At 43.4% G+C, this 24,023-nt stretch overlaps 1 pseudogene; it reads right to left on the reverse strand.

Annotated features, from left to right (window-relative positions):
* LOC109578117 (small ribosomal subunit protein uS10-like) overlaps positions 1 to 13,146 on the reverse strand; it is a 54,634-nt pseudogene extending 41,488 nt beyond the window's left edge.
* Between the last annotated feature and the right edge of the window lie 10,877 nt (positions 13,147 to 24,023).

A 24,023-nucleotide genomic window follows, 5' to 3' on the forward strand; every position in this document is an offset into this window, starting at 1 on the left:
TAAATAAGTACTTTTTTTAAATCTCAAAATGTTAGATACTGTATAACTCTATGTATATTGTTGTTCATTCTCTAAATCATGTCTGACTCTTTGTAACCCCATGGACTGCAGCACACCAGGCTCCTCTGTCCTTAACTGTGTCCCAGAGTTTGCTCAAACTCATGCCCCTTGAATTGATGCTGCCATCCAACCATCTCATCCTCTGTCATCCCCTTCTCCTCCTGCCTTCAATCTTTCCCAGCATCAGAGTCAGCTATTCGCATCAGGTGGCCAAAGTATTGGAGCTTCAGCTTCAGCATCAGTCCTTTCAATGAATATTCAGGGCTGACTTCCTTTAGGATTGACTGGTTTGCTCTCCTAGTCCAAGGGACTCTCTAGAGTCTTCTCCAACACCACAATTTGAAAGCATCAGTACTTCGGTGTTCAGCCTTCTTTGTGGTCAAACTCTCACATCCATACATGACTACTGGAAAAACCATAGCTTTGGCCATGTGGACCTTTGTGGGCAAAGTGATGTCTCTCATTTTTAATATATTATCTAGTCATAGCTCTCCTTCCAAGGAGCAAGTGTCTTTTAATTTCATGGTATATGTAACATTCTTGAAATAGCAAATAAAGAGATGGAGACCAAATTAATGGTTGCAGAGGAGAGAGTGTGAGAAAGGGAGGGAGGCAGCAGTGGATATAAAAGGCAGCAGGAGAGACCCTTGTGATAGACTATTCTGTGTTCTGACTATGGTGATGCTCAATGAGTCTATGCATATGGTAAAATTACATAAAACTAGACAACACACACACAGATAAGTACAAGTAAAACTGATGGCATCTGACAAATGTATCAATGTAAAATTGTACCAGCGTCAGTTTTCTGGCTGTGATATTGTGCTATTGTCACACAAATGTCACCACTGGGGGGAAATGAGTAAAGAATATGTGGGATCTCTGTATTCTTTCTTGCAACTGCAAGTGAATCTTCAATTTTCTCAAAATAAAAGAAACACACACACACACACACACACACATGCACGCAATGAGATCCCACTACACACTTGCCAAAATGACTAAAGTTAAAAAGACAGACAACATTAAGTGTTGACAAGGATACAGAGCAACTGGAATCACACTCTTGCTGGGTGTATGGATTGATATAAACACTCTGAAAATTTTTTGGTAGTTTCTACCTAGGCTGAAATATATGTAACCAGCATTTCCCTTCTTGGGGATATAATCCAAAAGAAAAACATACATATTAGATGATTTGAAGCAGTACATTTCATAATAGCTCCAAACTGGAAACTGCCCAGTGGATTGAGGGTGGAACAGATAGGTGAGTTGTGGTATATCCCCATGTCTCAGTGTGGGCTGCGTTAACAAACCACCATAATCTGGGTGTCTTAATCAACAAGAATTTACCTCTCACAATTCTGGAGGCTGAGAAGTCCAAGATCAAGATGCAGATAGCTTTGGTGTCTGGTGAGGGCCTTCTTCCTGGTTTGCAGGCAGCCGTCTTCTCTTATATTTTCATATGGTCTTTCCTTGTTCAGGCTTGAGGCCTTTTTATAAGACATTAGTCTCATCCTGAAGGCTCCACTCTCATTACCTCATCCAACCCTGATTACTTCCCCAAAGCCCCACCTTCAATTACCATAAAACTGGGGATTAGGGCTTCAACATATACAGTGGGGGCATAAACCACATATTGATTCCATAGCATCCATATAGAACATGCCATCACAGAATAAGCAAGTAGTAACTGCATACATCCATAGGAATGAATCTTAGAATCATAATGTTGAATGAAGGAAATCATAAAAGAAAACATACTCTATGATCCATTTATATAAAGTTCACAATAAGCAAAATGTATCTATGCTATTAGATGTCAAGATGGTGGTCATATCTGGAGAAAAACAATTAGAGAGGGACATAAAGGAGACTTCTGGGGTCACAGAACTCTTCTGTGTCTTGATTTGGGCTCTGGTTATGCAGGTGAATTCAAAGTTTGTAGAAATTCATCTAACTGTACATTTAGGATGCATGCCTGTTTGAGTATGTACAATAGTATACTTCAATAAAACATTTTTAAAGAAAGTTTATTCATTTTGTTCTATAGTCAACATCTACTACGAGCCAACTGTATTCTGGATGTGCTACTAAGCTCTGCATGCATTTGTGCTCAGTCGTGTCTGAGTTTTACAACCCTATGGATTGTAGCCCGCCAGGCTCCTCTGTCCATGGAATTTCCAGGCAAGAATGCTGGAGTGGGTTGCCATTTCCTCCTACATACTAAGCTCTGGGGAGACCCATATAGCTGAAGGAACCCCTGGTCTTGGGGCTCCAAGTCTATGGAGAAGCTGCTGATTTTCTTCTTTCTCCTTCTTTTGCAAAGAGTTCTAAGTAACCCGATAAGATCAGGAGAAACTTTTCTGTTGGTGGTAGCTGTGATTTTAATTAGTTATCGAACTAAAAGGACTTGCATAAGAGAGATTTTCTTGTCTTTACAGCAGAGCAGAGAAATCTTTTTTATAAAGTACATATTGAGTTCTAAATTGTGAGCCCCAGCATCCCTCAGATAATTCCTTTTAAGACATCCTCAAACTAATTTTCAATCTAAGGAAGAAAAAAAAAAAAAAAAAAAACCCAAATGTAATTGCTATAAAAGAAAAGAAATCCCCTTATTAGGAAATCTATAAATGCCTTAAGAATTCAAAAATAAAAATTCTCAAGTGAAGGAATTGTTGCTTAGCTTTGCCTGGAAATATCTCAGCTGAGAAGAAATTCTACATCTGTGTTTGTAGCCCTCGAGCTTTGGTGAAACAGACCACCCTCTGCCCCCTAAGACAGATTATTTCCCACCATTTAAATGAAGGGCAGTTCATGGTTTTCACTGTGATTTGGTGAAAACAGTACTTCTTGTCATTCTATTCATCATAATCTTGTAATTTGCAGAACACAGGGGGCATTAAAGCATGGATAGGATCATCTCCTGATGCCAAAGATGGAAAAGAGAATTAATGAAATCAATAAAGCTACTCTCGAAGGAAAAATAGAAACACAGATGGGAAATGGTACCGGAGTTGGCAAGCCTGGGAGAGAGCTGGGGAATCTGCTTATGGCCCTGTCTTAAAGCCAGAACTGTTACAAGGAACACGTGAGCTGGACCATCTCACTGCCACACCTCCAGCAGAGCCCCACCTTGGTAATACTCAGGGTTCTGGCCAGGATGAGAAATCAGTCAACATGGTCAGCGGGTATTGATGGAACACTGCCATATGCATGGCACCAGGTTATGCAAAGAATTATGAAATATTGCCCATGTATCAAGAAGCTTATGTTCTACTATGAAAGAAAGTCCAATGTCCTCATCTCTTCCACTATATGTGTGTGTGTGTGTGTGTGTGTTATATGTTAGTCACTCAGTCGTGTCCAACTCTTTGCAACCCAATGGATTGTAACTCACCAGACTTCTCTGTCCATGGAAATTTCCAGGCAAGAATACTGGAATGGGTTGCCATTCCCTTCTCCAGGAGATCTCCCTGACCCAGGGATTGAACTCCAGTCTCCAGTATTGCAGGTGAATTCTTTACCAAATGAGCCACCAGAAGTAAGCATGATATATGGAGAGAGACATTTGATCAATATTTATAATAAAAATTGTGTCAAAGTTTATCCAAGCTTCTCAAAGAATTGAACACAGAGGGTAGAGAGACAGAAGCTCCGATCAAGGCAATAAACATACAGCCTAATACATCCTTCAGGGCCTCAAAGCAACCCTTAGAAAGATAGATGTAATTACACCCTATGTACAGATGGAAAAACAGTGGCTTCAGAGAGAATATGAACTTTTCCCAAGGTCCCAAAGTGAAGCCAAATCTGATTGTGATGAGTTCAAAGCCCATGCCTTCTCATCCCAACTTTGTTTCCTATAGAGAGAGGCAAGTAGCACCTGGATGGGCATTTTAAGGCTGAGTCATCATGGGTTTATATTAATATTTATAAGAAAAAGTACACATGGTTAGTATAACAAAGCCTTGGTTTCAGATATTTTTGCTTCGTGTGTGCGTGCTAAGTAGCTTCAGTCATGTTCGACTCTGTTGTGACCCTATGGGCTGTAGCATCCAGGCTCCTCTAGTTCATAGGATTCTCCAGGCAAGAATACTGGAGTGGGTTGCCATGCCCTCCTCCAGGGGATCTTCCTGACCCAGGGATCAAACCTACATCTCTTAGGTCTCCTCCATTGGCAAGTGGGTTCTTTACAACTAGCGCCAGCTAGGAAGCCCATTTTTACTTTAGATTAGCCTAAAATATTTAAATATTTTAAATACTGCCTCAGATGAGGCTACAGTATTTTAATACTCTAAAATATAATGCAATTTCTTAGAGCCATATTAATAAATCACCCTGCGGGTGATAAGTATTTGTAGCAAAAAGCATGAACAATTAAAGTTTGGACAGTTTTCATTACAGAAAGCAACTATCTCTATCACGGGGAGACTTAAGAATGTTTTATGGAGTCCTAGATGAGGACTGAGGAGTTTAGAGGTTACTAGGACACATAATCGGAGAAGGCAATGGCACCCCACTCCAGTACTCTTGCCTGGAAAATCCCATGGATGGAGGAGCCTGGTAGGCTGCAGTCCATGGGGTCGCTGAGGGTCAGACACGACTGAGCAACTTCACTTTCACTTTTCACTTTCATGCCTTGGAGGAGGAAATGGCAACCCACTCCAGTGTTCTTGCCTGGAGAATCCCAGGGACGGGGGACCCTGGTGGGCTGCCGTCTCTGGGGTCACAGAGTCAGACAGGACTGAAGCAACTTAGCAGCAGCAGCGGGACTCATAATTCCTGCCTGGGACAAAGGGAGTTAGTCTACAAGGGGTGGAGTCAGAGTGAGAAAGTCCAGAGTGGAGGGGACACCGCATCCAGAGGGTCTAGGCTAATACAAACAAACTGAATGTCAATCACTATCAATTAGCATCAATATGAAAAACATAAGCTCATGCTTTTCATTACCAAGTTGAAGAGACAAGGAAATACACATAATTTCTGAGAACTTGAAGTAAGGGACATCAGGAACCCAATCTCCTGGGACAGACTGGTGACTTCTGTTCACCTTGGTGATCCTGGCAGCTGGTTTAAAGGGTGAAGTTTAGACAGATGATCAGACAGCAGCAGGCTAGGGAGGGCCTAAGGCACATTCTAATTTTCTCCTAGTTTGTCATTGGCTCTTAGGAATTATCACATCCAAGACAAAACATCCTCATCACCACCTCTGACTTCCATCTTCTCTTCACACTAATTTTCTTTTTGATATTTTAGTTTATTGCATTTCATTGGTCCCTCTTTCCCTTTAAGGCACTGTAATTAACGGGCAGTCTAATTTCCTTTTCGACAATGTTCTTAATTGCCGTAATTCTCACCTACATCTTTTAGGCATCTCTGTTGGCGGTGATTCATTCGCATTTGCATTCTCCAACTCTTCAATTATAAATACACTGTCGATACAGGCAGACAGTTTTCCTTCCATCCGACACAATGCTTCGTGGTGTGTGCGGGCTCTGGGGCTTCTGTCTACCTTTTAACATCTCATTTATAATTGAAAATCCTCTAAGTCTTGGAGTACGTTGGAATTTTTATGAACTTCTGTGAAGAGGTTGGATTGAGTTTCTTTTTGTTTTTGTTTGCTTTGGAAAGTCAGTCCTCTGTTTTAATTACTTTCTTGTTGCTGGATTTAAATTTGCTTCAGTTTTCTGTTCTTTTCCTTTTTAAACCAGTTTTTACAGAATATGGGCTAGGCACTTACTAGATTAGTTACCCTAAATGACTGAGAGAGAGAGAGAGAAAGAGGAATTGAGATTCTCATCTTTACCCAGGAAGTTCACACGGGTTTATCAGCCCCTGGCAGCCACTGATTTTGTTGTTTATCAGCATAATTTTGACATTTTGAGAATGTCATATACATGGTGCCCTTATACTTTTTTTAATTGAAGTATATTTGATTCACAATTTTGTGTTAATTTCTGCAGTATAGCAAAGTGATTCAGTTGTACATGTATATATGTATATACATTCCTTTTTATATACATACACACATATACATTCATTTTTTAATATTCTTTTCCATTATAGTTGATCATAGGATATTGAATATATTTCCCTGTGCTCTACAGTAGGACCTTGTCATTTACCCCCAAACTCCCAGTTGCTTCCCTCCCCCATCCCCTCCCCCTTGGCAATCACAAGTCTGTTTTCTAGGTCCGTAAGTTTGTTTCTGTCTCATAAATAGGTTTATTTGTGTCACATTTTAGATTCCGATATGAGTGATATCACATAGTATTTGTCTTTCTCTGTCTGACTTAGTTCACTTAGTATGATAATCTCTAGATCCACCCATTTGCTGCAAATGGTGGCTTGTACTTTGATGCTAGTTTTTGCTTATGCCTGTTTCCCAGTTATGTCTACTTATTTTTAAAGTACCCTTACACTTATCTTGACTCTGTAATATGTTATATTACTATGCAATCCATTATAATTACATTAATTAATACATTATATTTTCCTTTATTTTACTCTCCATTACATACAATGACACCCCTCTCCCTTTTAAGTGAAGTGAGCTCGCTCAGTCGTGTCTGACTCTTTGCGACCCCGTGGACTGTAGCTCACCAGGCTCCTCTGTCCATGGGATTCTCCAGGCAAGAATACTGGAGTGGGTTGCCATGAAGTCATGCACAAAAGAGTTGCAGGAAGCAAGACCCATAAAAAGGCTGAAATGCAAAAAGGCAACCATTTAGGTTTCTAATCCTTGTGGTCCGCCAGCCCTGCCTTCTAAGCTCATAAGCAAGGAGGAAGGAAAAAGGTTTGATCTCCATGAGAGTAAACTCAATGGTGTCGACGATAAACTGTATGACCTTGGGCAATGGATTTTGCTTCCCTGAACCTCAGTTATTCTACTTTTATTTATTTACTTATTTTTAATTTTATTTTATTTAACTTCACAATATTGTATTGGTTTTGCCATATATCAAAATGAATCCACCACAGGTATACATGTGTTCCCCATCCTAAACCCTCCTCCCTCCTCCCTCCCCATACCATCCCTCTGGGTCGTCCCAGTGCACCAGCCCCAAGCATCCAGTATCGTGCATTGAACCTGGACTGGCGACTCATTTCATATATGATATTATACATATTTCAATGCCATTCTCCCAAATCATCCCACCCTCTGCCTCTCCCAGAGTCCAAAAGACTGTTCTATACATCAGTGTCTCTTTTGCTGTCTTGTACACAGGGTTATTGTTACCATCTTTCTAAATTCCATATATATGTGTTAGTATACTGTATTGGTGTTTTTCTTTCTGGCTTACTTCACTCTGTATAATAGGCTCCAGTTTCATCCACCTCATTAGAACTGATTCAAATGTATTCTTTTTAATGGCTGCGTAATACTCCATTGTGTATATTCTACTTTTAAAATGGGGATGACAGTACCTACTCTCAGGGTTGATGGTGAGGATTAAATGAGTAGGAATGTGCAGTGTGCTTAGAACTATACCAGGCACACCTACACTGTTTCTGAATTTGCTGCTCTCATCAGTTTCATCCCCCTCATCATTTCAACAGTCAAGCACCGCAAAAAAGGAGTGAGAGCGTCCACCATATCTTTGATCCCAGTGCAAAACCAGTCCCTCAAAGATACTGGTATGCGGTGTAGGGAGTCAGCAAGCACCGGTGGTGCACACAGGGGTCCGGGAGAGAGTCCTGCAGCACCCCACTGTCTCCAACACCCACACTTTGGCTTGGGTGCTTATGCAAAATCTGAAGCCCTCTCCTTTCTGCTTCCTGTGCTGATTCTGCCCAAATCTGCCTCACGTTTCCAACAGGACCATGTGCTTCATCCCAGAAAGGTCCCACAGAACCACTCCCCCAGGCCTCACTTCCCGGGTGACTGCCCTATTGTGGCAATCCGTGGGTGGCATCTGGTGTCTGTGGCCACTCTGATGCCCACCAAGTCTGTCACTCGATAACCTAAGGTAATTTGTTTCCTTTCCATTGTGAACCACCCCATTCTGAGTCTGTGATCAAATCTACTGGAAACATTGAGAATTTACTTTATATTATATCTGATACTCACCTGTTACTGTTAAAAGGATAGTTTTAAGCTTTCTACTGCTATTGGAATTTTGTAACTTTTATCTTGAAACAATTTTCAATTCATAAGAAGCAGTAATATAGTAAAAAAGAGTTGCTGCGTACCCTTCACCAAGCTTCCCTGGTGGTAACATCTCACATAAGCAGACTACACCATCCAAATCCGGAAAGTGACTCTGGTATAATACTGCCAACTAGACCGCAGGTATTATTTGATGTGGATTTTGTTCGACCGAGCAACTTCACTTTCACTTTTCACTTTCATGCATTGGAGGAGGAAATGGCAACCCACTCCAGTGTTCTTGCCTGGAGAATCCCAGGGACGATGGGGCCTGGTGGGCTGCCGTCTATGGGGTCGCACAGAGTCGGACACGACTGAAGCGACTTAGCAGCAGCAGCAGCAGCGTCTTTATATGTTTTCATCCGTGTGTGTGTGTGTGTGTGTGTGTGTGTGTAGACCTATGAAATTTCATCAAGTGAATAAGTCCACATGACCACCACAAGCAGGGTACAGAACTGTTTCACTGGCACAAAGAGATTCCCTCACTACCCTTTCCAGCCACACCCTGAACCTTAATCACCTGTGACCATTGATTTGCTTTTCATCATAATAATTTTGACATTTTGAGAATGATACACAAACAGTGCCCTTATTTTTTTTTATTATTCTAGCTTGTGGTTATGCCTCCTTTCTACTGTTTTCAAAGTATCTAGAAATGTACTTTTATATTTTATTTTATTCCCCATCACCACCACCCCCCAGGTACAACATCATTCCCCAGCTTGAGTATTGTATAGAATAGTTAGTGGGGACTTCCCTGGTGATCCTGTGGTTAAGAATTTACCCACCAATGCAGGGGACATGGGGTCAATCCCTGGTCCAGAAAGATTCCACATGCCGTGGGGCAACAAAGCCCATGCACCATAGCTACCGAAGCCCTAGTGCCCCAGAGCCAGTGCTCTGCAAAAAGAGAAGACACTGCAGTAAGAAACCTGAGCACTGCAACTAGAGAGTAGGTCCTGCTTGATGCAACTAGAGAAAGCTTGTGCACAGCAACGAAGACCAAGGAGCCAAAAACAAATATTTTTTAAAAATGACCAACCTCAAAAAAGAAAAAAATACTTAGGATAAACAAAAAAATAGGCTAAAAACCAAACTGATAACCATTAAGCTTTCTAAACAGGATCTAGTCACGAGATTACCAACAGTAGCAGTGATAACAGCTCACATTTACTGAGCCCACACCTTGTGCCAGGCACTGCTATAGATACTTGATGAACATCATCTCACTTAATTCTTACAACCCCCATCATGGGGGAGATGTTGTTATCATCTTAATGGTGCTACAGGTATTTCATGTTTGAGGGAACTGAGGCCCAAGGAAGTTGTCTAAATTGCTCAAAGGTAATGCCACAAAGTCATGGAGCCAGGCTGGAACCCCAGGCAGGATTCACCCCATCCCCTGAGTCCCATCACAAACAAGAATTCACTTGATTTCTTTCATTCTGTAGCCAGGACCCACCCACACTTTGTGAAAAAGCATAAACTCCTTAGGAGTGAGAGAGTCTCAGAACTGGAGGGGCATCTGAGACCACATGATTTAGTTCCTTAATTTTACGCAGAGGAAATGGAAGTCTGATCACCTTTGGGGCTTGGACAAATGATACAGAGGCACAGCCAGGATTAGAATCTTGGGCTACTTGTGTCTTTCATTTGTTAACAAATATTCCCTTTTTTCAGCTTTATTGAGGTGTAAGTGGCAAATGCAAATTGCATATAATTAAGGTGTACAATGTGATGATTTGATAAAGGTATATAATATGACATGGTTACTGCTACTGCTGCTGCTAAGTCGCTTCAGTCGTGTCCGACTCTGTGCATCCCCATAGACGGCAGCTCACCAGGCTCCCCCGTCCCTGGGATTCTCCAGGCAAGAACACTGGAGTGGGTTGCCATTTCCTTCTCCAGTGCATGAAAGTGAAAAGTGAAAGTGAAGTCGCTCAGTTGTGTCCGACCCTCAGCGACCCCATGGACCGCAGCCTTCCAGGCTCCTCTGTCCATGGGATTTTCCAGGCAAGAGTACTGGAGTGGGGTGCCATTGCCTTCTCCAGACATGGTTACAATGAAGCTAATTTATATATACACCACCTCACACTACTCAGCCTAGCATTCTTGCCTGGAGAATTCCATGGACAGAGGAATCTAGTGGGCTATACAGTCCATGGGGTCACAGAGTTGGACATGACTGAGTGACTGATCATGTGACTTCACATAGTTACCCTTTTCTTGGTGAGAAAACTAAAATATAAAGTATATACAATGCAGTATTGTTAACTATAGTAACCATGCACTGCATTAGATTTCCAGAACTCATTCATGCTGCATAACTCAGACTGCATAGATTTGAATACCTTCTTAGGGACTTTCAGGGTTTGGGTGAAAGTCAAGATGAGAAGGCAATGGCACCCCACTCCAGTACTCTTGCCTGGAAAATCCCATCGACAGAGGAGCCTGGTAGGCTGCAGTCCATGTTAAGGGTCAGACACGACTGAGCAACTTCACTTTCACTTTTCACTTTCATGCATTGGAGAAGGAAGTGGCAACCCACTCCAGTGTTCGTGCCTGGAGAATCCCAGGGACGGGGGAGCCTGGTGGGCTGCCGTCTATGGGGTCGCACAGAGTTGGACATGACTGAAGCAACTTAGCAGCAGCAGCAGCAGCAAGATGTGGAACCAGTTACCTTCTTTGGTTTTTACTTCACTTGTCTTGCTGCTGCTACTGCTCCTGCTTACTTGCTCAGTCATGTCGGACTCTGTGCGACTCTATGGACGGTAGCCCTCCAGGCTTCTCTGCCCGTGGCACTCTCCAGACAAGAATACTGGAGTGGGTTGCCATGCCCTCCTCCAGGGGATCTTCCCAACCCAGGGATCGAACCAGGGTCTCCTGCATTGCAGACAGATTCTTGAAAACTGATCCACCAGGTAAGCCCCACTTGTCTTGCTATCCTCTCCCAAATACAGCATTTTTTGTGATCAGTATAATCTTGTCATCTTATGATTAGTCGCTGCTCCTGCTAAGTTGCTTCAGTCGTATCCGACTCTGTGTGACCCCATAGACTGCAGCCCACCAGGCTCCCCCATCCCTGGGATTCTCCAGGCAAGAATACTGGAGTGGGTTGCCATTTCCCTCTCCAATGCATGAAAGTGAAAAGTCAAAGTGAAATCGCTCAGTTGTATCTGACTCTCAGCGACCCAAAAGTCAATTCATTTGTTCAATTCATATTAGCCAGGGTTCTCCAGAGAAATAGAACCAACAGCAAGGTGATATATATATATATATATATATATATATATATATATATATAGGAATTTGTTATAAGAAATTAGTTCATGCAGTTTCAGAGGCTGAGAAGTCTTAAGACTGGCAGTCAGCAAGCTGGAGATCACAAACACACACACACACACACATACACACTTCTACTCTGTTACAGCCATTGTGATCTGGGGGCTTAGTTGTTACAGCAGCTAATATGACCTTAATCAATACACGGCACTGGGTCTGATTTATTTGAATCCAATTCACCCCAACAAGTCACTGAGCATTCATACACAGGGCAGTGGAGTCCCAGCCCCTAGAGCTCAGGTCTGATTCCAGGGGTCTGGTTCCCTGCTTCTGGCCTCTCCCAGTGTTCCGTGCTTTGTCTACCACAACACTTCCCGTGTTTCATCATCAGCATCTGTTTACCAGTCCATCTTGTGAAAGGCGAGTTGCTTGAGCGTTAGGTAACTTGTCTTCATTGTGTTTCTAGCACTGTGGTACCAGAGACACAGTGCAGGTTGGTAAACATTTAATGCTCCACCTGCTGTTATCACATTTTGCCCCTTTAGCCCCAGTTAGTAGAGAAGGGCCATTCCAGGTCCTTTTTGGGTCTTACTGGCTTTTTTCAGAACCATATAGAGGTCTTTTGCCTCACAAGTGAGGCAACTTCATTGAATCCAAAGGGAGATTTTATGCCTCACTCCATGGCATCCCCCTCAATGAGAAAATAAAATATTTGACCATTTTCTCCATTGTCTTCTGACTTTGTTTTGAATTGGGCTGCATTTTGCGGTGTTTCTCCTGCTCAGAAATGATGAATACCCTTTAAACCAACACAGTGTTGTTTGCAAATGAACTTAAAGAGGAACAAAATTGCACAGGCCAAAGTGGGCTTCAGCAGCAGCTTGGAAAAACGTATTTTTCAAGGTACCAACCAAAAGGAATTTATCCAATTTAATTTTCAGGTAGGTCTATAAAATTAATAAGTATTCTGACTGAAAAGCATAATTAAACCAACAGTGAATGTAAATGAGGAAGGGAAGTATCTTGCTATGACTGGAATGTCGTTTTGCAACCGAATGGCCCATACCAAGAAAACAAATTATTAATGCAGTCTTATTTCTGGAGAATATTCGGGGAAACAAGAAAGCTCTCGCTGTTCTGCATAATCATCTTCTTGGGGATGTATGAGTAAAGAACAGCAGGCTCAGCTGGAACAAGAGGTCGTTTCCACAGCACTGAAGCCAAGGGGGAGCTGCCATTTTTCATTTCCAGGTGGAGACAGTTTATATAAAACTGAAGCCCACCTCCCACCTTATGGCAGACATTGCTCAACGCTAGGCCTCCTAGTAACAGAATCTTGATTTTGTTGAAAGGAGGCATTCTGTAAGCTCTAGGGCATGAATCATGACTGGTCTAAGCCATTCAGATACCCCTTTTTGCCTTTGCTGGGTGCCTGATTTCTCAGCTCACCTTGCAACTAGGAGTGATCATTAGGACACTGTCCTAGACACTGTTCTGGAGACATCAGCAGATATCTGCTGGGAAACTGGAAAATAGTCCCTCCTTAATAAAAAGAGAAAGAATGATCCTTTCTCAATACCCTGGCTCACCCATCTTAACCTCTTGTTCTTCTCTTGGAAGGCAGCCATAGTGCTTGGAGCTGTGGCAGCCATTTCGCAACAAACAGGAGCATAAAAAAACCATTAATCTAGAGACTGGAGTCCTTACTGGAAGAGATCTGGATCTTTAGGCATAATTGAGTTGCTGAAACAAACCAGGAGTGTCTGCCTCCAGCCTTCTTGTTAGTGAGATAAGGGATGTTTACATTGTTTAGGCAACTGTTGATTAGAATTCTATTACTTATAGCCAAACAGAATCCTAACTCTTTCAAATTCAATCCCCCTGTAATGTTCCCAGAAGCTATCTCTTCCTCACCAAACTCTGTTCCTTGCCACTTCAGACCTGCTTATCTTTCTCATCTGAGCTTTTGCTCCAGCCACTTAACCAGCCTCCCTGCCTCCATTCTCACCCAGACTATCTCCCACTCAGCAGCCTCTGTGATATAATGTTCCTTCCCAATTTGTGCATCTGACAAATGCTTATTCATCCTTTAGGAGCATTTAGGGTCAAAAATCAATCGCCATGTCCTTTGAGAATCCATCTCAGTTTTCCCAGGAAAATTCACAGCTCCCTTTTCCTGTTCCACAGGTGGTACTATTTCCATATACATTTCAGAGTCTTCCTTCCTCCTTCTCTCCTTCCTCCTTCTCTCCTTCCTTCCTCCTCTCCTTCCTTCCTCAAATAGTCTATGTACCAGAAAGCACATCCAGTCTTGTCTCTTCCACTATGGTACCTGTATCTCAGTAGAGACCTGTTTGTCCAGGTAGCCTGTGGTCAGAGACTACTTCTTATTCCTTTTGTGAACTTAGCATCTAGCACAGCCTTTGGCACCTCCTAAGAACTCCATAAATATTCATGGAAAAAACTCAGCCTTCGAGGCACAGGAGATAAAGTAGTGAACAAGACAGAATGGCCCCTTCTACGCTTCTGGTTTACCAACTCCAGCTCAAGAGACTCAGTAAACAAATGATTGCAGACATTTAGGCTCGGAAAGTGTGGGGGATGCTACAAAGGGAATTAGCAGATGCAGTGAGGAGTGTAACACAGGATCTAATTTAGACGGTGGAAGGAGAGGTCAGACTAGGGCTCCCTGAGGAAGACACTCATGTATATTAAAACCCTCAAGGCCACGCAAGGGGAAGAAATTGAGTTTTTCCAAAGAGCTGGAAAAGAGTCATTGGGGGTGTAACACAGTGAGGAAGGGGAGGAGGGATGGGAGAGGTTGCAGGGAGGTGACTAGGGGCCAGACCACAGGAGGCTTGGAAGACTGTGGGAAGGCTTTTTCTTTTTAATATAAAAAGTGAATTTTTTCATGTTAAAAATGTCCAATTGTGTCACACGTGGTGTATGTTTTAAATAAATTTAGTCCAATAATCCTGACATACAGAAAACTTTGATCATCAAATTATCAACTCAATAATACCTTTCCAGAATTTTTTAATAATGTGCACATGCTGCTGCTGCTGCTAAGTCGCTTCAGTCGTGTCCGACTCTGTGCGACCCCAGAGACGGCAGCCCACTAGGCTCCTGTCCCTGGGATTCTCCAGGCAAGAACACTGGAGTGGGTTGCCATTTCCTTCTCCAATGCACGGAAGTGAAAGTGAAAGGGAAGTCGCTCAGTCATGTCGGACTCTAAGCGACCCCATGGACTGCAGCCTACCAGGCTCCTCCATCCATGGGATTTTCCAGGCAAGAGTACTGGAGTGGGGTGCCATTGCCTTCTCCGATGTGCACACAGCTTATCTTATTATTGGAATGAATTAGCGTCTATTTCCCAGATGAACTGGAGCACACAAAACCTTGGTCGTTCATCTTAAATTTAAGTTTTAAAATAACGGGCTGTGGTGACATGTGGCTTGATTTTTTTAAAGTGTTTTTATGGTAGACTTCCCTGGTGGTCCATGGGACCATGGTTAAGAATCCACCTTCCAATGCAGAGGACACAGGTTCAATCCCTGGTCCAGGAACCAAGATCCCATATGCCGTGGGGCAGCTACGCCCGTGTGCTACAACTACTGAGCCAGAGCGCCTAGAGCCCTAAGAGAAGCTACTGCAACGAGAAGCCTGTGCACCACAACGAAAAGTAGACCCCATTCACCGCATCTAGAGAAAGCCTGAGCGCAGCAGTGAAAACCCAGCATAGACATGAATAAATAAAGTATTTGATGGTGGGAAGACCACTTAAAGTGAGATCTGGCCTCTTAACACAACTGAATTGTACAACAAAGGATGATCAATCATAGGTGCCACATTGCACGGCAGGTCTCCAGAGCCGATCCATGTGACTTCACGGAAACCTCGAGCCGCTGATTAGCAACTTCCTGTTTCCTTCCCCACACACCCTGGAACCATCATGCCATTCCTTGAGTCTATGAATTTGCCTATTTTCGATGCCTCCTATAAGTGGTCTTTCTGTGCGTCTTTCTGGGATGGACTTATATTTTGCTTAACACCATATCCTCAGGGGTCATTCATGTGATTGCAGAATTGCACAGTGTCCTGAGTTACGGCTGAACAGTATAGTGATGTTTGCCTCTACCACATTTTCTTCATTCATCTGTTGAGGGACATCTTGGTTGTTTCCACCTGCAAAGGATTTTTGATGTTTCTCTCAAGTGCAATGGGGAGTGACTGGATAGTTTCAGGAAGATGGGGTGACAGTGATCTAATTTACATTTAAGAGAGTCACTCTGCTGGCTCTGAGAAGTTATTGGAAGGAAACAAGAGTGAAAGTTGAAGGTCAAGTTAGGAGTCTATTTCAGGGAAAGATGACAGCTTGAGTTGGGGAGACCGCAGTGGGCTAGGCAGATAGGAGGGAGGTTTGGGAGTCAAATTGACAGGACTTGGTGACAGGTTGGATGGGGAGCTTGGGGAGCAGGTGAGACAGTTTCAGACATGCAGCGCTGTCTCTACCTTCACCCTCCTGCTTGGCTGCCTCCTGACTTCTCTTGGGACACGGAGCCAGGGTCATCCGTCTCTGAGTGGCTGCCAGGCTCCTCCTTGCAAACAAACCTGCTTTGTGGGAACAAGGTCAAAGGGACGCCTTTCCTTCTAGAAAAATCAATGAAACTCATAAACCAGAAGAAAAAATATTAAACCTGCCTGCCTTTCTTTCCACACATCTGTCTGTACAGAAAGATGCATGTGGCATTTCCTAGTAATTAAATCATATGGTTGAGAGGAAATGCAAGGGATCATTCAATTCTCCAAAGTCTGTTTCCCAGGGAAGATGCTTCTCCTCTGCCTCCCACCCCCACCCCCAGGAGCCAGGTTTGTGCAGAGCACCCCCAGCCTCCCTCTGCAAGCCCTGCTCCTCGTGGCTGTGGTTCCTCTGACCCAGCCTCAGTCAGGGCTTCCTGGTGTGACCTCTCAGAGCCCCGTACACCTTCTAGCACTTATCACTCTGTATTTAAATAATTAATCATGTAGGCAGTTGCGCAATGCCCCATTAGGATGGGAGACATGGCTGGTGTGCTCAGGCTGCTTTCAGAGTTCAGACTTATTTAGCAGTGCTGAATTAACTCACTCCTGGGGCTCACCCAGACCCCTGACACCCCCTGAATCATCTCATGTCCTTGTGAAGGGCACTCTGAACCCCAGCCAGCACCCTCACGCACCAACACAGAGGAAATTCTCCCATCTCAAGTCTCTGCTCTGATGCTTACAAGCTTGCTTAGCTGAGCTCTCCACTTCTCTGTTTCTTTTTTCTGCAGTGAGAACTGTACCACTCACCACAACGTAGAGGTTAAGACCCTGGAGTCAGTGTGGTTCAGGCTCAAATCCCAGCTCTGCCACTTCTCTGCTGTGTGACCTTGGGCAGGTCATTTAACCTCTCCGAATCTGCTCCTGCTTTTCTAAATTGAGCCTCAAGAATATCCATGACACAGGAATGCTGTGAAAATTAGATGAGGCTTTTTTTGGTTTAGATTGCCTCAAATTTGGCATTTATTTGACGCCCAATAACTGTTAACTGTTATCATGATTATGGCTTGTTTATCATCTCACATAACTGTTGCAAAGAAAGCACTTTAGTGTGTGAAATAGATGCTTAAATGGCATCATTACCAACACCAGGGACAACAATGGCTGGCCCTTGTTGAGTGCTTACTAGATGCCAGACATATTCTCAGTGGTTTACTTACATAAACTCAGAAACTTTGAGCAGTGTTGATAATATCCCCATTTTAATATAGGGAAATTGGAACAACTCAACAAACATTAGATAATGGTACCATCAACAAACAGTCAACCAGCACCTGCTATCTGGCACATACTATACTCAGCACTGAGAATACAAACATTCCCTTCTAGAAACTCACAGACCAGCAGAAGAGGTAATAAACATGTAACTAACTTAAAGTGCTCTGCTCACAGTATGAATAAAATTGTATGCAAATACTGAGTTAATAAGCAATTTTTCTGAGACGCAGGAGAGAGGATTAAACTGAAAGTATAGAAGAGAACTGTGTAAATATGAATGCATGCACAAAAAAAGGAAAATCGTATCATTAGCAGTTGGCAATAGCTCCTCAGCTATCTGACCAGGTAAGAAAGAACATGTCTCAGGTCGAACGGTAAAGAATCTGCCTGCAATGCAGGAGAGCCAGTTTTGATCCCTGAGTCGGGAAGATCCCCTGGAGAAGGGAATGGCAACCGGCTCCAGCATCCTTGCCTGGAGAATCCCACGGACAGAGGAGCCTGGTGGGCTACGGTCCATGGGATCGCAAAGAGTCGGATATGACTGAGCAGCATTAACATTTAATGGACTTGATGGTGATGGGTGCTAACAGAGGAAAATAGAGCAGGATAAGGTGGGAAAGATGAGTCTTGGGAGGGAGAGTGGAATTATTACGTATATAGTATATTGTATTTACAACAAAGCACCTCAGCCTGGGGATCCTAAACCACAGACATTTATTTCCCACAGTTCTAGAAGCCAGAAGTCCAAAATCAAGGTGTCGGCAAAGTTGCATTCTCCTGAGGCCTCTCTCATTGGCTTGCAGATGGTGACCCTTTGCTGCCCTGTCACAGGCCTCCTGGGGTCTCTTTTTGTGCCCTAATCTTTTCTTATAAGGACACCTGTCAGACTGGATTAGGCCCCACCCTAACAGCCTCATTCTAACTGCATTACCCATTTAAAGACTTCATCTCTAAACACAGTCACATGCTACGGGACTGGGGGTTAGAATGTCAATCTACGGATCTGAAAGGAGGGGAATGGATGCCATGCAGTCTGTAACAGGTTACGGAAGGCTTCATTCATATGCTTACACATGATGGGAACTTGAGGGAAGCGAGGAGTCACATGGACATTGGGAAGAGTCTTCCAGCAGAGTAACAGCAGGGTCGGCTTTGGGTAGGAAGTGACTGGGTGACTCTGAAGAACAACAGGAGACAAGAGAGACTAAAGCTGACTGATGCCATCAGAGAGACCACCAGGGAGGATGAGTCTTATAGTCTGTGCTTAAAACATGCATTTTATTCTTGGTGCAATGGAAGGGATTTTGGAGAGTTTTGAACAAAGGGGTGATACAGATTGCATTGCTCTTGCTTTTAGATGATTACTCTGGTTGCCATGCTGAGAGTAGAATTCAGGGAGGCAAAGGAAGAGAAAGAGAACTGGTCATGAAGCTGTTGCCAGAATCTGGGCAAGGAATAAGGGTGCCTGAGTCCAGGTGTCAGTCCCGCAGTAGGTGGCAGGTAGCCAGGTAGAATAGGAAGGTTTTGAAAGTAGAGCTGAGAGGCCTTGCTGATTGGTTGGATGTGGGTCAAAGAAAAGGAGGAGACAAGGAGACCCACGTGTTTTGCTTGGACTGCCAGAAGGATGGAGCCCTGTTTTCTGAGATGGGAGAGGCTACAGTTGGACAGGTGGGAAGCAGGTAGATTGGAACCCATTGGACCATTTGGTGTGAGCTGCCAACAAGGCACCTGCAGAGCTACTGAAGGAGTTTCGGCAGAGACATCCAGATTTGGAAGCAGAAACTTGAGAACCATCAATGTATATACACCTTGGCCACCTGATGCAAAGAGCTGACTCACTGGAAAAGACCCTGATGCTTGGAAAGACTGAACGCAATAGGAGAAGGAGCTGACAGAGGATGAGATGGTTGGATGGCATCACCAACTCAATGGACCTGAGTGTGAGTGAACTCCATGAGATAATGAAGGATAGGGAAGCCCGGCATGCTGCAGTCCATGGGGTTGCAAAGAGTTGGACATGACTTAGGACTTAGCAACTGAACAGCAACAATGTATAAACAAATACTCTGCAACCCTTGAGACTAGAAGATACCTTGGACCGGATGAAGACAGACAAAGAAGAAAAAAGCTCTAAGGAATTGCTCCCTGGACCACTGCAATGCTAAAAGCAGAGGCTTCTAGCCAGGAAGGCCATGAACTCAGAAGGGGGTAATAAAATGCATCTTCATTTTCACCAACTCCTAACTGAAATTTGATATGTCCCTCAATTATGAATGAGGGAATAAAACACAGCAGCATTAAGTATTAGTGACCACATCACCAATAGGAATCACAGCTAATTATGTTACTAGTGTTACCAATATTTCAAAATATCATTCACACATCACTATTTAAAAATTAGGAAGTCTTTAGACTTGCCACTGAATCTTTTCCTTTAATGTGTTAATAAAGAAGCCCATATATTACCATTTCACACATTTGTTTCATTAAATATTTTGATAACTATTTTTAAATGAAATTAGTTTGTTTGCAAAGGCAATGCCTTTTATGGATTTTTTAAAAATCATTATTCTGCAAAGATATCCACAAGCTTCATCTGCCAGCCAAAGAGGTCCAAGCCGCCAAAAAAAAAAAAAAAAAAAAGGCTCAGTTTTCTGGTTTAATGGCTGAAGAATCAACAAAGAAAACTGAAGAGGAGCCAGGCCCAGACTGATTCTGCAAACCTGGTCCTTCTCCCTGCCTCTACCCTCCCTCCCTGATGACCACATCCTATTTATCTGGCCCTTGTGTTCAGTGCAACTTGGATTCTAAAATGAGCAAGCCAGAGCCTCTTCTCCCAATGACCCTGTTTTCCAGAAAGGGCACAAGTACCCAAACAGACATTATACTCATCAGACACTCTTGCAACTTACAAATGATACTCAGGCGCTCTGTGCAAGCTCCCGAGACTATACTTTATAGCTTTCAAATGCAGGATTTTACTGCCGGGAAGCAGAGAATTGACACTGTCATTGTATTCTTTTGTGGCTTACTTTCTTCTAGAAGTATTCAGCTCAAAGAGGAGATCTCTTTGGAAAGGGTAGTCTTTCTGTGCTGATTTCATCACAGGAGTAAGTCGCTTAAAGAACACTTCTTGCCTCACCGGCTGCTCAGGGTAAAAAGCTCCTTTCCTCTGGTGACTCCTCTGTTTTCTCCTCCCTCACTTATGTCCCTCCCCGGCCCTGGCTGGAGTTAGGGATGGGGGAGGGGACCAACAGCAAGAGCTATTTTCATTGTTCTTTTGCAGATTTTCTATCCAGAACCTCATGGGTGCCATTTACTCCGCTCCACCTCTGAAAATAGAAGCACCAGAATGTTCAGATCCACATTTTGGGCCCTGTAGCTTGAGGCCTTCTATCTCACTGAAGCCATTTTTGGAGCTAACAAATGGCTGAGTAGATTTTCCTGGCTCACGCCCACTGTCTCGAAGCAGCAATCATGCGGGGAGGGACATCTCAGAGCATCAGCTGCACCACAAGAGGAAACCCAGAGCGTCAGAGAGCAACATCGTGGCAGTACGGCTAGGTGTGTGCTCACTCGCTTCAGCTGTGTCTGACTCTGTGTGCGACTGTAGCCCACCAGGCTCCTCTGTCCATGATTCTCCAAGCAGGAATATTGGAGTGGGTTGCCATGCCCTCCTTCAGGGAATCTTCCTGACCCAAAAATGGAATCCATGTCTGTTCTGTCTCCTGCGTTGGCAGGCAGGTTCTTTATCAATAGCACCACTTGGGAAGCCCTGTACTGCTGGGAGATGTCTTCATATCCCATTTCCATGGCTTGCAAAAGAAATATAGAAAAGAGTTTACTGCAATAAATAAATCAATATATATATGTCTATTAAGAATCTAGGGGACATACTGGGCCAGCTTCGATTTCTTCCATTGTTAAAATGGGGGAGATGGTCTCAACTGCACGAAAGAATGTATGTGTGAGGAGTGGGATGTATGAATTTGCCTTAGTTGGGAGAAGACTGTCTCATCTCAGAGAAAATATCTTGGTAAATATTTTAGATTTAAAGGGCAAGGGCAGAAGGCATGAGACTACAAATCTCCAGTGATGGAAGACTTGGCTCAACTGTTTGGTTTAGAAATAGACAAGAAATAGAAAAGAATAGACATACTCTTTAATAAACAATGGGAACTTTCTTTTAACAACATACAATGGAGTGGGAAAGGCCTTTCTAACCATCTATCTATTCAACAAGCATCTTTAAGTGGCAGGCACTGCTCTAGGCGCAATGATCCGTGTTTCTATCTTCAGATGACTTTCCATGAATATAAATGAAGAAATAAGGTGTAAAAATAAGGCAGCAAGAGGGGCTTCCCTTGTGGCCCAGTGGTAAAAAATCTGCCTGCCAGTGCAGGAGATATAGGTTCAATCCCTGATCTGGGAAGAGTCCACATGCCACGGGGCAACTAAGCTCATGTGCCACAACTACTGAGTCTGTGCTCTCAGAGCCCTGGAGCCCCAAACTATTGAGCCCATGAGCCGCAGCTACTGAAGCCCACACACTTTAGAGACTGTGCTCTGCAGCAAGAGAAGCCACCACAATGAGAAGCCTGAGCACTGGAGCAAAGAGTAGCCCCCACTCGCCGCAACTAGAGAAAAGCCCAATTGCAGCAATAAAGATCCAATGCAATGACAACAACAACAAAAAGCTGGTGGTATTAGTAAAATTGAGCCATTCTTTTCTCTGCTTCCCTAGAATAAGACAGGGTATTTTGATCATCTGTGGATGCGCAGTCAGTCATAATGCCTGGGGACAGTTTGTCACACCTGCTTGTGAGGTTTCTACCAGCATCTGATGGGTAGAGGCCAGGGGCACCGTTAAATGTGTACAACAGCCCCCACAGCAGAGAACTATCTGGCTGAGACGTCAATAGTGTGGAATCTGAGAAGCCCTCCTGTGGAGGGAGTTGGCAATGTGTACTCCCGTGTCCACTCTTACTCACGCATGCATCCTTTAAACCAATATTTGTTGAAACCACACTACATGTCCAACACTCTGCTGCATGACAGAAAGGAGCAGTGACCAAGAGATGAGCCTTACTCTTATGGAGAGTAGTTGTAAGCTGAGGAGAAAAAGTAACTCCACAAATACTGACTTAAGAGTTATGGTGCAGGACACCAAAGTACATGGTCCAGTGTGGGAGCTGGGAAGACTGCTCTGTGGATGTGGCATCTGAGCTGATGCTGGGAGGATCTGGTGGTGTTTAACCTATGACCTCGGTATTCTAATCATTGTGTGTTGGGCCACTGGGTTCAGCAGTTCCTTGGCATGATTATTTGTGAAATCAGAGACAGATGGAACAGCATGGCAGATAGGAACATGGATTGTGAAGCCAAGCTACCTTGGTTTGTTACCACCTTGGGTGACTTCTCTGCCTCAGTTTTCTCATCTGTAAAATGGGGATGAAAATAGCACCTACCTTGTTGGTTCCTGGCGAAGATCAAATGAGTGAAAAAAAAAAATCACTGAATAATGGGAAACAGTCATACAGTAAACTCTACATAAGTACTGGTGATTATTAGAGTAAATACTGTTATTTGGAAGGATCAGGTCTTCTCCCTGAAATCTGTCCCACTTCTCTGGGAAATGGTAAGAAACCACGTGCCTCAAATGGGCTAACCACTCAAGTACTCACCTGCTCACATTTTCTACGTAATCTCATCATTTTGAAGTGAATTTGACCATCTCACTTTAATAGCAACAGCACCTGAGGCTGGGGATAGGACCTACATTCTTCTTAGAAAACTGGACAGTTAGTGTTTGACCTGCAGGGGGCAGAATATCAAAGATGCAAAATCCACTTGCTCTCCACTGGTAGTATTTTTGACTCACTTTCATAATCTTGATTCTTTAAATCCCAAAGAATCCCAAATTCTTTGGATAAATACATCCAAATTTTCCCTTCTATGAACCTTCTACTCCATAAAAAGGAGTGACATGTTATTTTTATAGCAGGTACTAAAATACTCTTTAGGGGATCCTATCTTTTTTGGAAAAACATTTTGATAAGCTTTAACTGTAGAAGGACAGTTTAAAAAAGAGAGATAGATGACCAGGTTTGTACCCCAGACATTTTGAGTTGGGAAAAGTGAGAGAAAGGAAATGGGAAAAGTCACAGAAGAAATCCTGAAAAGAGTCCAGGAATGGTCAATTAAAAAAAACAAAATCAGAAATAGGCATAACTGAAGGATTTTTTAGATCACATGTGCCTGAGAGTCAATTTTCAAGTTGTGTGCTGGGTAGAAATCATCCATCACCTTAAACTTTCTTTTTAGATGGCTACACACCATATTAAAAAGCAGAGACATTACTTTGCCAACAAAGGTCCATACAGTCAAAGCTATGGTTTTTCCAGTGGTCATGTATGGATGCGAGAGTTAGACCGTAAAGAATGCTGAGTGCCAAAGAAGTGATGCTTTTGATCTATGGTGTTGGAGAAGACTCTTGAGAGTCCCTTGGACTGCAAGGAGATCCAACCAGTCCATCCTAAAGGAGATCAGTCCTGAATATTCATTGGAAGGACTGGTGTTAAAGCTGAGACTCCAATACTTTGGTCACCTGATGTGAAGAGCTGACTCATTGGAAAAGACCCTGATGCTGGGAAAGATTGAGGGCAGGAGGAGAAGGGGACAATGAGATAAAATGGTTGGATGGGATCACCGACTCAATGGACATGGGTTT

This window comes from Bos indicus, chromosome 25, assembly GCF_029378745.1.
Source record: "Bos indicus isolate NIAB-ARS_2022 breed Sahiwal x Tharparkar chromosome 25, NIAB-ARS_B.indTharparkar_mat_pri_1.0, whole genome shotgun sequence".
Lineage (NCBI taxonomy): Eukaryota > Metazoa > Chordata > Mammalia > Artiodactyla > Bovidae > Bos > Bos indicus.